The sequence below is a fragment of the Propithecus coquereli genome, unplaced genomic scaffold, assembly GCF_000956105.1.
Source record: "Propithecus coquereli isolate 6110/MARCELLA unplaced genomic scaffold, Pcoq_1.0 Scaffold12, whole genome shotgun sequence".
In the NCBI taxonomy this organism is placed as follows: Eukaryota; Metazoa; Chordata; class Mammalia; order Primates; family Indriidae; genus Propithecus; species Propithecus coquereli.
The window spans coordinates 7,872,987-7,886,269 of NW_012136080.1; the positions used below are offsets into that span (position 1 = coordinate 7,872,987).

The 13,283-nt window shown below is 38.9% G+C and overlaps 1 long non-coding RNA gene across 1 annotated transcript in view; it reads left to right on the forward strand.

Moving 5' to 3' along the window:
- Nucleotides 1-4,349: 4,349 nt before the first annotated feature.
- The window catches only part of LOC105826329, a 29,764-nt gene continuing 20,830 nt past the window's right edge, over nt 4,350-13,283 (forward strand). The window contains exons 1-2 of the long non-coding RNA XR_001138306.1: nt 4,350-4,537; nt 4,827-5,009. This is a non-coding gene — a long non-coding RNA (uncharacterized LOC105826329). The remainder of the gene's footprint in view (nt 4,538-4,826; nt 5,010-13,283) is intronic.

Below are 13,283 nucleotides of genomic sequence, written 5' to 3' on the forward strand. Positions count from 1 at the left end.
TGAGCCACCGCGCCCAGCCTTATGGTGCTGTTTTGATTAGTGTTGGAGGATAGCTTGAAGTCTGATAAATTGATGCCTCCCAATTTGTTCTTTTTGCTTAAGTTTGCTTTGGCTATACAGGGTCTTCTCTGGTACCATATGAAGCGTAGAATTATTTTTTCTAGATCTACAAAAAATGATGTTAGTATTTTAATAGGGATTGCATTGAATGTGTAGATCACTTTGGGTAGTATAGACATTTTAACAATATTGATTCTGCCAATACATGAGCATGGTACGTTTTTCCATCTGTTTACATCCTTAATTTGGAATACTGTATGTCTGTTTTCCATGAAAATAATGAAGTCCAGAGTTTACACTTCGACATAGGACTCATATTCACTTTGCTCCTCCTCCTTCCCTTTCTTATACTCAGCTGCACCCAATCCACCATCACCTTCAACCCAGTATATTGGTAGTGTATACCAAAGATCCCAAATATCACCACAGGCTCAGAAGCTGTTGAATGGGGAAATTGAGTCATACTCAAAATAAACTTATTTAAAATAAAAATTAAGAGTATACTTTAAATTTTCTACTTTAATTTCTTTTGCTCAGTTTTATTAAATATTTCATGTTTAGAATGTTATCAGTTGTGAAACCAGCTGTGGACTTCTATGGGTGATAAAATATTTATAGAGAACATGGGAATCTGTGTGCTATTAAAACCAATGAAACGCAGGTAGCTCATTATTTCAGTCCTTCAATTTTTATTCTTGCTTCCAACTTTTACTCTTCCAACAGTGCTAAAACATGGAACTAGGTAGATTTATAGCACTTTTGGTAGATGGTTGTTAGACATTGATTTCATATGACTCTGTGCAGTAAGACTACATCTCCCTAAACTTGACACTTAGCATGTCCTTTATCCTTTAAAAATAAAAATACTTCCGTTGTTCTGTTGGAGTAGGTTAGCTTATAAAAATAAAGTGTTGCATCTTTATATGTTTTTCAAATGTCCAACTTAAAAAAATAAAATGACAATTTACTTTCTAGCAGCTAGGTAAAATTCCTTAACTATTAACCTCTGGTACTTTAAACAATGTTAAAAGAGCCTTTAAAAGAAGACATCAATTAATTGAGGAACAATTTTAAAGTAATCTTTTCCAAGTTTTAGTTTTTTCTCATTCAGGTTCATAAAAATGTCAGTTATCAAATTTGATATTAGAAAACAAGATGCCTCACATCCTCTGTGGAATAAAGCACAGTATAAATGCAATTAGAACATTATGACCATTCTTCCTCAATTTTTCCCATTTGTAATATTTCTCCCAAGCAGATAAACCTGACAAATTTCCTCTTATTGCTCATGTGACCACTTTTTGCATCAGATACACTTAATTTTGTAGGTTAAGTATTTAGAATCAGTGAAATAAGAGGAAAGTTGCATATAATGTGTTTCATTGCCATCAATCTCATTCTAGCTAGCTGATATTCCCGGCATGTTCTTTTTTCTCTGTATAATTTTATACTTTTGTAGTGTTTAAAATTTACAACCTGTATTAATCAGATCTTTACAATAATCTTATCAGGGAAAGAAAGGTAGTGTGTGTGTATGTCTGTGTATATATATGTGTGTGTGCGTGTGTGTGTGTAAAAATATTTAGTCATTCCCTCAGTACTTATGAGGGATTGGTTCTAGAACCCCTCTGGACACCAAAATCAATGTATACTCAAGTCCCTCAAAAATGGTGTACTGGTATATAAACTATGCACATCTTTCCAAATACTTTAAATCATCTCTAGATTATTACAATATTTAATACAATATAAATGCTATGTAAATAGTTGTTATACTATTACATGTTGCATGTTTTAAAAAGATGTGTATCATTTTTCATTGTTCTATTGTTATTTATTACTTTCTTCAAATATTTATGATCTATAGTTGGTTGACTCCACAGATTTGAAACCTTCAGATACAGAGGACCTACTGTGTACACAGAATTTACATTTATGGTGCACATATATTTTCGTTTACTTCCCTTAAGGTGAGGAGGTGAGGATGACTACACAACAGTCTCATGGGAAGTTAGCTGGTCTGAGGAGATGCTGGGAGAACAAAAAGGGCTTCTGAACATTATGGCCCAAGCACTTCCCACTGCTCTGGCTTGAATAATGTTAATAAATGCTATCTTTCATGTACAAAATATATACATAATAAATGCTATCTTTCATATACAAAGGAAGTCAAAGTTGGTACTACCGATGTTGGCTAGCTTGGTAGGGAAGGTATTCAGGTACAGAATAGAGGATCACACCGTAGAGCTATGGTGATGAGGCTCCAGCTAAGTGGTTCATTCAATCAGCTATCATTTCCAGCTCTTTGATGTTCCCAAGCCTAGGAATTTGTGAGATGACTGACAGTGGATTAAGAACGAAGTATGTAAGAATTCTTGGCAAAGCTGGTCTTATCCAGTTTATGTTTTGGCTTAGCAATAGAAACAATGGCTTTCACAATTTAGGCAACCACAAGTAGAATTTCAATTTAAGTCACTTTAAGTATAAACCATGGACTTATAAATCCCTGGGGGAATTAATTATGGATTCAGTTTTAATGCTAGAGTATTGCAGCGCACAATAGGTAATTCTGAAAAGTTGCTGTGATAAAATATTGCAGGTAATTAAAGCGATCCAATATCAAATTCTGTACAACAAAATTACCTTCTATTTTGTACATGCATATGTTAATGCCAAATAGCATTTATATTGTGTAATCTACCTTAGATGCTTTTTTGTTTTTAATATGATGCTGTTGTTTCAAGGTTCAATAAATAAATTCACTAATAACCATTACAAATTGATTACAACATTGAACAAGAGATAGCACTTTCATTGTACAAATCATAGGCTTATGCCACTGTGCAGACAAAAATCACTTAGCATGAAAGCCTGAGGTCACAGATAGTAACATAGATTCCTACCAAGTAGAAATCTACTTGATAGTGATTTTTATGAGTTCATCTTTAAAAAGTGATCTCGCTGAATAACAGCTCAATATTTCTTAAAAGAAAGGTAAATCTAGAAAGCTGTCCACAATTTTTGATCCTATACTACTAGTTCCACCTACCTGGTCCATTTATTTTCATGCTGAACGTAAGGTTAGAAAGCATATTGGGATATATTACAGGACCTGAGATCGGGGGCAAATTTGTAATGGGAATGCGGATGTAGAAAAATACTTCTAGCATAAATAAGAGTTTTCATTTGATCTGCCTAGAGTTCTTCGGAGGATGCGCAAGAACTCAGCAGGTGTAGCCCTGCCCTCTAGTGGACTGTGGGTGGGAGAAGACATCGGCTCAATGTCTGCTCTGTCTGGCTTACCAAGGCTAATTAAAACCAATCGTCCATTAAAAAGCAGTTATTAAGGGTCTGGGTGATGTACCGAGCAAGTGAAAGGTTCACGTGGGAAAAGACATAGCCAGTGGCCAAAGAAGTGCCGGTTCTTTGGCTTCAATCAGTGGACGATTGGTGTCTAGTTGCTGTTCCAGCCTCTCCCAGGTTCCTTAACTCTTGAAACAAATGAAAAAGATGTTTTCCCTCGAGCTCTCTGAGGCTGAACCTTGCCCTCAAATTACACACAGGAACTGAAGCACACCCCTTACTGGGACAGAATTTTGAGAAGTCGCCCTGCGATGACCAGCTCTCGCAAGAAATGTGAAGTAGGCAGAGCTGGGGTTTGCAAGTGGGTGTGCGAGACTCGGGAGGCTGCTCACGGTGCCCCATTCCCTGGCAGGAACACTGGCGCCTGTCTGCGCTCGTCCCCTCCATCGACTGCCCTCGCGTTGCCCGCCGAGATTGTGACGGCCGCCCTGACGGGAGGGGCTTCCCCTGTGGACTTCGTAGAGAGCACTCAAACGCCTCGGGGACAGCGGCCATGACTGTGTCGGTCCGCTTGGTCCGACCCCGCGGTCGCCTCATGGGAATGAGTGGTCAACGCGAGGCAAGGGTGGAGGTTAGACCCTCGCGCCCGGCGGGTGCGTAAAAGCGGACGGGTACCGTCCCGAGGGTCAGCGAGGGACCGCCACAGGGCAGGCAGGGACGGGTCGGGCAGCCAACCCGGCGCGCCCTCCTACCGGATTGCTCAGTTCCAAAACTGCGCCCATGCCGGGCCGAAGGCTCTACCTTCATTTCATTTCCGCCTTCCCCGCCCGTGAGTGCGAATGCGCCTGCGCGCGCGCCTCTCGCAGCGGAAGTAGTAGCGACAAAGCTCGGTGCACGGCAGGCCCGGAGTGTGGGGCGCGCCGGGGCGGCGGGCGGCGGGGAGGGGCGGAGCGCAGGAGCCGGAGGCGGGAGCAGACCGGTGCGGTCGCGCCGAGTCGAACCGGCCGGGCCGAGCGTGACGGTCCCCTCACCTCCTCTCCTTTCCCCTCCCCTCCCCGCCCGCCCTCCTGCTCACTACTTCTCTCGACGCGAGCAGGCTCCCGCCTTGCGCCGCCGCCCCGCAAGCAGCTCCTTTTCGCCCGAGGCGCGCAGGGCGCCCCCGCGAGCCCCGCGGGTGAGTCCCCGCAGCCTGGAGGAGGGGCGGGTCTGGATCTTTGAGAGGGTACCTGTAGTACCTCTTGCCCCCATTTCCAGAAACTTCCACGTCCTGAAGGAAGGGGGCGTCCGGGGATACCCCGGCTGGGGGTTGTCTCTAGGGCGCCGCCCGGCTGGCGTGAGCTGGGGACGTTGCGGGTAGCCGAGAGGGCGGGCGCGGGTTTTGGGGGCTCCCGAGGTGGCGGCTGGGCGGGGGACTCCCTTACCCTTTCTCTCGTCAGCGCCGCTTCTCCTGATTTCTCTTGCAGATGCTGCTGCTAGGGGTGGTGGGAGCAGCCGTGGGACGCGTGGCCGGGAACGGGGGTGACAGCCTGGGATTCCGGGGGCTTCTCTTCCTTGTCCTCCTCTCCTCTCTATTTCCAGTGTGGCTGTGGCTGACACTAAAGACTTTGTAGCCATCAACCAGAGTGCAGTTTCGATGGAAAATGAAGGTAAAGGCCCCTGGCAGACGGGTTGCAACGCGGAGTTGAGGGTGTGGTGGTTTGTTTTTAAGTTGTCTTTTTTCCACCTTTTTATTTTATTTTGCATGTGAGATGTCCAAGGATTTGCTTGCTTAGGGTATCCAGCTTTTATTTTGGTCACGTGGGGAATTTCGGGGATTAAGGTTCTGTGGGTGACTGAGCTTGATTCTGCTTTTCTGAGAATTCCTGCTTTCTTTAGCTTAGGAGATGGAAGAGAAGTTTTCATTTCAGATAGCATCTATCCATTTGAAATGAAAGCTATTTGAAAGGAATCACCCGAGGGGAAGTGAAAAAGGGGGGCAAGGGGATGGACTGCATCTCTGTATATTTCCATAGCAAGCCTTGATATGTTGTGTGACTAGATTAATTTATAAGAAAGAATGATTTTTAATTATCTCTAGCTTTGGTGAAAAAAAGCTCATTGTTTTTCAGTTCACGAAAAACCCCTCTGAATTTAATGAAATATTTTGAAGTCATTTTCTTTCTTAAAGTTCTACCCTATTTCAGAACATCGTTTAGGAGGTTGACAGTGAAACCTGTTTGTCCACTGTACACTTTGAATGTCTTATATTGTCATTCACATGTTACTTGATTCCTTTGACCTCATTAAAATATTTAATGCTTTTCCTACACAGCACTGATTTATTTTTTAAAACTGAACAACTGAATAAATGATTTATTTTTTTTCCCTCCTGAAATGACCACACTTATTCTTTGGACTGGCTTCTGACTTGTGTGCAATCATCTTTTTTTTCCCTAGCTTTAACCAGGCTGCAAGATGTGATAAAAGATTCTTAACAAATTACAGTTTTTAAAATCTATATCTGGTACAAAGGAGCGGCAATTGGGCTTGCTGGCTGCTTCTCATTTTTTTTTCCCCATTGTTGAAAATGTAAGCTTGATACGTCTAAGGACTAGTAATTTTAAAGTAGATGTTTCTTATAGATGCAGTAATCTGTTTTGCAATCTGAGACTTCGGGGATATGGAGGAAATATGATGAGAGACATGATTATATTTTCCAGTTTTACTCTAGATGGATAATTGGTGGAAGACATTTTCTAAAATGCAAAAGTGTGACTGCAGAGGAGTTATACTGTCTAATTGGGTCTCGAGAAACATTTGAAAGCAGTAATGTTTTTGTTTGGTGGTATGGAAAATCACTTTTCTGAGCCTTTTTCCTCTCTTAGTTTATAGATCTGGGAAAGGCAAATCCATTCTGCATGAAACAAAATTAAATGCTTTCATATACCTCTAAAACTTAATGGATGTTTGTGAACTTATTTTCAAAATGTTACCAGATTTAAGAGAGTAGCCTAAAGTAGATGGATTCTTAAATGTTGCTTTTGTTTTTTGATCTCTGACAAAGAAGAGCATGAGTAATAATACTGATTCTCATTATCTCCTGAAGTGAGAGGGGGTGGTTGTGTTTGATTGTGTCTGTATTTTATGGCCAAATATGAATGATGTGGCTTCAAAGTAAAAGATTATACAATTCTTAAAAACTTGTGAGCTTTTCTGTCTCATTATTCTTGACCATCAAGAGACCGTTTTTGCCAATTTCTAACTACCATGACATGTTTTTTCCTTTTTTCATATTTAAACATTTTTAAGAAGAACCTGTATATGGCTTAGAAATTTTCAACAGTCTTTGATCATCTTAAAATACATGGGTTGATATCTATGTCTTTTTATAGTTCACTTGCCTTTTTATGTATCCTCCTTTGACATGGTGTATATAGTATTAATAGTTTAGAGGTGTGAAACAAAAATGGATTCAAGCCTTGTCTTGAGTCACGTCTTGTCTTGAACCACTTAAAGCTGTGTGATTTGAGGCAAATTATTTGACCTTTTTGAGCCTCTATTTTCTTATCTATAAATTGGGATTGATAATGTTTAGTTACAGAGTTGAGAGGATTAAATGAAAAACCCTGTATAAATTCTCTTGAGGTGGAGGAAGGCTAGAGTTTAAGAACTTGGGTTGTGGAGCCAGGCAACTTGATTTGAATGCTGGATTCCCACTTACCATTATTTGGCTTTATGCAAATTATTAAAGCATTCTGTGCTTCAGTTTCTTCATCTATAAAATAAGGATAATCATAGAACCTACCTTATAAGGTTGTTGTAAACATTTAGAACAGTATCTGGCTTATAGTAAGTGCTCAATAAATGTTAATTGTAAATAGCCTAGCCCTATAATGCATGCTAATGTGTCAGTTGGCATTACTATGTTGTCATGACAGTTGAATTTGGAAAGGGAAAGAGTAGTGCCCAAAATTTTCTGTTTGAAGTTGTCATTGTTAGGGGATAGGAAGAGTTAAGTAAGGAATTTTCTGTAGTGTTAGTGCTTTAAGCCTATACAAAATGTTAGAGCTCTATCAGGAAGCCAGGGGCCAGAGTGGAAAGAGACTGGCTTGGATTTGAATCCTGCCAGGTAATTTTTTCCTTGAATAAAAATCTATTAATAACAAGTTACTATGCTTCTAAGCTTTTTTAACTTATAAATCTTCTCATCTGTAAATGGGATAATGCCCTCTTGGGTGATTCCTGTGAGTAACAAATGAAGCCTGGTATATGCAAAGTGGCCAGAACAATGGTTGACACACAGTTAGCTTGCAAGAGTATTTGAATGATGCTATTCTTCCCCAGTAACAGAGAATTTTCCGGTAGGTATGCAGATAATTTATAGCTCTAGGTGTGAACAGTGTAGAATTGATAGTTGCTCCCTAGAGCATCAACATGCAGGTTCTTAGGTAGCCTGCCAAGTTGACTATGGTTTTGGGAGGAGAAAATGGCTTCATCCATGTGGTCCTCTTCAGCAGTGGTGGTATTTTCTTTGGCACTTCAGTTTCAATTCTTCTGGACCTTTTTTTCAGGGCCCACTTAAATTTTCTCAGCAAAGCTTGACCAGTTTTTAGCTGTAGATTCCAGGATGCTCCATGAATACTTCATGCCAATCACTAGGAAAATTTGGAGTGTAAATTTCTTGGAATTTCAGGGACTGCCCCTGGATATCCATTTGTGAGTTAGAATTTTATTCACACTGTTTAGAATTCCTTTTTACATGTTTATCACAAAAATAAACATAAACCACTTAGGAATCTGAAATGTATAATTAAATGGCTCTTTTCTGATTTTTAAAAATTGTTTGCATGTGTAAAGGGCTAGCTTACTAGACAATTCTAGGTGGAGAATTTTGTAAATAGTTTCTCTTTCCCATCAGTGGAATAAATTTGGCTTTTCCCATTAAAATGTAAATTTAATGCACATGAAGCTAATATAACCTTAAATTTTTGACTAGAAAATATATAGAAAAGTAATTCAGACATGGTTAATTTAAGATTGTAGGCAAAGCTGATAGGTCTGGGAAGTAATCCTCTCAGTCTCTTTTGGCTGACATTTGAAAATTAAAGTATTTGTATTTACACTTTACTTTTTAAAATAGTCTTATTCAATTTCAAATTGTTAATCATCTAGGAATGTCTCAGGAAAAGATTGTATTAGGATAGTTGGAGAAGCTATGAGGAGAAAGAGATGATTCCTTTTCTGTATTGTATTCCTTTTACGGGAAATAGGAAATCAGGTTATACAAATATCTTTTTAGGTGTGGAAAATATAGTTTATTTTGTTTGCATTTTTCTCAATAAAATGATATTCTTAATACTCTGGAAAAGAGTTGAAACTGAAAGAGATTGTGTATGTGACAGCATTTTATAAACTGTAGTAATTTAAGCGAGAGGGATGCAGCAGAGATTATTTGTAAGCAGTACCCTTCTGACAATTGAATCTAAATACTTGATTTGTCTTAATGTTTTTATCATTCATTTAAAGTCAGCAGAATTCAGCTATGTTAACTGAAGCATACTGAAACAAAACAGTTTCCTAGGGAACATACCCCTAGGGCCCAAGGCTGATTTTCTTTTGAGATCTTGGTTAACCATCATCTGTTTTACAAGGTTAAATTTTTTTTTTTTTTTTTAAAGGTGGAAACAGTACCGTGGTTTGATGGAAAAGTTAGTTTGGGTGAATTTTAAATGACGTCATTGTTACATGCAACATCTTAAAATACCTCAGTTCCAGAGGTCCCCTCACATTTACTTTGTTAAAAAACAAATTCTTTTTGTAATGGTTTCAGGCATCAGGTGTGACAAGATTATCTTTACTCTTCGTATGAACAAGTGTTAGTAAAAGGCAGTAAGGTAAAAACTGGTTAGGTGAGTGCTGACGTTAATGCCATTATTTCATGCAGGAAAGGACTTCTCACAAAAGTTGAGGCTATGGTGATGCACTTCCTTTTGAATGTATATGGCTGGTATTTATATGCATTTGCTAATATAGTTGACTCTGGAACAACTTGGGGGTTAGGGGAGGTGACCCCACTGTGCAGTTAAAAATCCACATATAACTTTTGATTCTCTTAAAACTTAACTACTATTAATAATGGCCTACTGTTGACTGGAAGCCTTACTGGTAACATAAACAGTTGATTAGCACATATTTTGTATGTGATATGTTTTATATCTTTGTTCTTACAACAAAATAAGCTACCAAAGAAAATGTTACTAAGAAAATCATAAGGAAGAGAAAATATACTTACTATTCATTAAGTGGAAGTGGATCATCATAAAGGTCTTCATCCTTATTGTCTTCACGTTTAATAGGCTGAGGAGGAGGAGGAAAAGGAAGGGTTGATCTTGCTGTCTCCGGTGGCAGAGGAGGAAGAAAATTCAAGTATAACTGGACCCTCACATTTCAAACTCCTGGTGTTCAGGGTCAGCCTTATGTCTTCTTTCGGCTTTAAGTTGCTGTTGACAAAGATATAAATTTTAGGATTACAAGTAAATTACACAAATTATGTTAAATTAGATTAGCTTAGGCTAAACTTGTGATACATTTAGAAAAAGTTTGAAATGTTAAAAAGCTATCTTATAGACAGTAGGACAGTAATAGCTGGGGTCCGAAGCATTATCTTAAGATGGCCGTAATTGGGCATCTTATTCAATTTCAGTTTCTGCTTTTTTTTTCCTCCTAGAAATATTAGAGAATGTATGAGTTGGAATTATTTAGTATACATGTTAATTATAATTGTTTGCTCAAGTAAAGGCCTTTTGACTTGACGTTTGGTCATTTCATAAATGTGCTGACCTAAACTTGTGATCCCTAGGAGGAAATGTAGCAATTTAGCGTGACATTCTTTATTCTTTTAAAAGCTCTGAGATATTGAAGCATCTATGTAGAAATTATTTCCTTTTTTTGTTTGTTTGTTTTTTGTTTTGAGGCAAAGTCTTGCTCTGTTGCCTGGGCTAGAGTGTAGTGGTATCATCAAGAGCTCACTGTAACCTCAAACTCCCTGGGCTCAGGCAATCTTCCTGGCTTTATTTAGCCTTCCGAGTAGCTAGGACTACAGGTGCACACCTCCATGCCTAGCTAATTCTCTTTTTTTTTCTTTTTTTGGTAGAGACAGGATTTTGCTATGTTGCTGAGGCCGGTATGGAACTCCTGGCCTCAAGCAGTCCTCCTGCGGCACTCCCAAAGTGCTAGGATCACAGGTGTGACCCACTGCACCTGGCCTCCATTTATTTATTTACTTAAAACAAATAGCCTGGTGAAATTGGAATAGCAGCAGGACTCTAAATACTAAATATATTTGGCACTCTGTTGTTTGATATTCAGCCCCTTATAAAAGAAAAACTGAAATAATAACCAAAGTGGAAATAATTAGGCTGTCACTTATCATACTTTTTTTGAACATTATTTTTTAAAAATGTGAAGTATAAATTAAAAGTTTTGATTAGATTGGAAATTTTAGAAATTTATCTTGGTTATTGTGTTTTGAAGTTAAAAAAGGGTAAAGTATTTCCTAAGGACCATTAGTCCAATAAAATTTTATTCTCTGCCTGAGGGCAAGATCAAAATTCAGGTCCTGGATTTTCTCTCATCTGAAATCAGAGCCTTTTTCATTTGTAGTATAAATAAATTTTTCTTTTAATGCTGTGATTTTATTCATACATGCTATATATGAGATACATATATATCTCTTTGTGTGCGGTTATTTCTCTAGATTTTGTTTGGCCATCTATTTTAGTGTTTCCCTAGAGGAATGTTTGACTTACTTTCATACGGATTTCTACATCAGCAGGGACAGAAATACTAATTGCTTCAAGCTTTCTTTGGGAGTCATATCTTACTTGCTCTGTTGAGTGTCAGTTGTATGTTCCCTTGGAGCAGGCAAAAGCGGTTCATGGCACAAGTGCCAGAAATAGCTTGCAAGTCACTTTGTAATGGCATGCAAACCAAATCTTTGTCCTTTTATTGCTTGTCAGGGCTACTTACTGTCTACTGAGAGTTAACATCTGGCTTATGAAACTTGTGTCTGATCTCAGATGGGAAATTCCAGCTTCCTTCTCCACTCCATAGAAAGAAGATCTGGTCTTTGCAGACTACTCTTTAAGGTCTGCCAGCCCCCTACCCTAGAAGTTGGTAGTTCAGTTATATCTTGATAAATACCCCTAATTCATGTGAGGGACGGAGAGAGATTAGTTCCTTCTGATTTCTTCTGTTAGAAGAAAAGTAAGGGGAGATCAGCTTTTATATGTATTAGAGTGATGGGAATGGAAAATAGGGATGAATGAGAGAGACATTTTACTTCTAGGAAAAATGATCAGGACTTGGACAATGACTAGATACAGGGAATGAAGGGGAATGTTGAGTCAGAAATAACTATAAGATGTCAAGCCGACATAGGTGGGTGAGTGGAAGTGACACTGTGGTTGGAGGAGTGAGCTGATTTGGACGCTGGCCGAAGACAGTATGTAGAAGAAGGTTGGGCTGTCACAGTGTAAGTCTCATAGGACTGTGCATGGAGAGAGGTTTTAAATCAAATACCAGGGTTCAGAGTGACCTCTTGAGGGCAGAAACCCTCAAGTTGTCCCTTATTCAGCTTTAGCAGGGTCTGGGACATTTCCTACTGTTAACTGAATGAAAATAGTGGCTACCTCCCTCTAACTCAGTGTTTCTCATCTAGGGCTGATTTTGCCCTTCCAAGGGACACTTGGCAATGTCTGAGGACATTTTTGGGTCATCACAACTGTGGGGATGCTACTGACATTCAGTGGATAGAGACCTGGGATGCTGGTAAACATGCTGTAATATATAAGATAACACCACTCCTTCTCAAATGTTAGTGGTGCCAAGATTGAGAAACACTGTTCTAACCAAAGGCAAGAAAGTTAACTCTGGCCTTGGTTTCCTCACTTGTAAAGAGATGACGACTCCACCTCAGGTTTGTTAGGATTAGATAGGGCAGGGTATGTACAAGTGCCTGGCATGAAAGAGATCTCAGCAAATGCTGATTTCCTTTACCTTAGCTGATGAACAGATTTAGAGAAATTACTCTTGGTCACTGATATTTTCATTTCTAATTTCAAGACTTCACATTTTTCTGAGAGATGAGTGGGATGCCTAGGAAACCTATAGTAGCTTTTGTAATCTTAATGCTTTCCTCATAGTTTTATCCAATTATGATTTTGATTCTACTTTTGTTAAGACTTGTAGTATTTCATGATTTACTGTTTGTTTACCAGGAGGCAAAACTGTTGAAAGCTCGATTAAAAGTTTTAGCTACTAATCAATGAAATTAAACCCTTAGTTTTACTCTTTAGCCTGTAAATACATTTTAAGTATTATTTATATATTGCTCTCCGAACTTTTATAATTTGAAAGCAATTTTACTGTTCTTTGAAATCAAGACTGAAGTGTTCTGAATTATGTTTAGAAAATGCCAGACCTGTGTCTGTAATGCCCTTTTCCTTTTTATCTGTTTCCAAAATTCCATGTGAGCACCTCCCTATCATTGTGTAATGTCTGCTTGCATGTACATAGTTGTGTGGCATTCCCATTTCTAGGTAGACACTGGAAATTCTTTGCTGCTAATCTTTCCCTTTTACTTTAATTTTCCCAATCAATAGGATCAAATTAATATAAGTAAAAGTGCTTGAGTTTAGTAAACTGTTTATTAGACTCTTCCTAATCTATCTTTTATTAATTGCAGGTGGAATTTAGAAATAATATTGTGCCTGTTTTTCGTTTTTTTCCTTTTTTTTGAAGTTTTCAGAGATAAGGTCTTGCTCTGTCACCCAGGCTGGAGTGGAGTGGTGCAGTCATACAGCTCGCTGTAATCTCAAACTCCTGGGCTCAAGTGATACTCTTGAGTAGCTAGGACTACAGGTGTGCACAACCACACCCAG